Source organism: Anomaloglossus baeobatrachus, chromosome 2 (genome assembly GCF_048569485.1).
Source record: "Anomaloglossus baeobatrachus isolate aAnoBae1 chromosome 2, aAnoBae1.hap1, whole genome shotgun sequence".
In the NCBI taxonomy this organism is placed as follows: Eukaryota; Metazoa; Chordata; class Amphibia; order Anura; family Aromobatidae; genus Anomaloglossus; species Anomaloglossus baeobatrachus.
The window spans coordinates 139,672,023-139,672,745 of NC_134354.1; positions in this window are offsets into that span (position 1 = coordinate 139,672,023).

The window sequence follows — 723 nt, forward strand, 5'->3', positions numbered from 1 at the left end:
CAGTGTTTTACATTTTTTTTCTTTCTTCTCAATAAATGTCCTATTCAATTTTGTCATATTGTAAGTGTGGACCTGCTGTAGAGATCTGCCTGGCTGCTTTCTTCCGGAGAATGACGGACAGTTACTTACTGTGTGAAATACATAGTAAGTGTGAAACTAGACAACGCCACAGTGCGCTCTTAACCCTTTTCCTACCACACGTTCATTACAAGCGTTCATGTGCTGGGGTTGTGGAAAGGAAGTGGCTAACAGTTACTATGAGCAAAACTGAAAGATGCTGAAACTCTCCCCTGCCTCACCCTACACAGCCGAGCCAGAGCTCCTGAATGAGTATCGCCGCCCACACACCATTTCATGTTCCAATATCCATATTCTTATGTTTCTTTCTGTTCTCATAGCTCTCCAATCGCCTTTTGAAGATGAAGCAGACTTTGTGGGAGTTACAAAGGGTTACATCTCAAGGCGCCTTGAATGTCCATATATGGGTACAACAGCTTCTCTGAAACTGGCTGTCCAAAAAGCGGCAAGTCGTAAGCTGTGTCACTTCCTGTGCGGTCAGGCGGGGAGGCAGAAAGAAGCTTTCCCAGAGAGGGGCAGGAAGCGCGCTCCGAGGCTGCAGCCAACATTCAGCATATCTCTACAATCACTCTATAAAGCCAACTGCAGTACTGGTCTCTGCATTCAGCCATCCGTTTAGTGATTCAATTACACTTTGTCTAACTA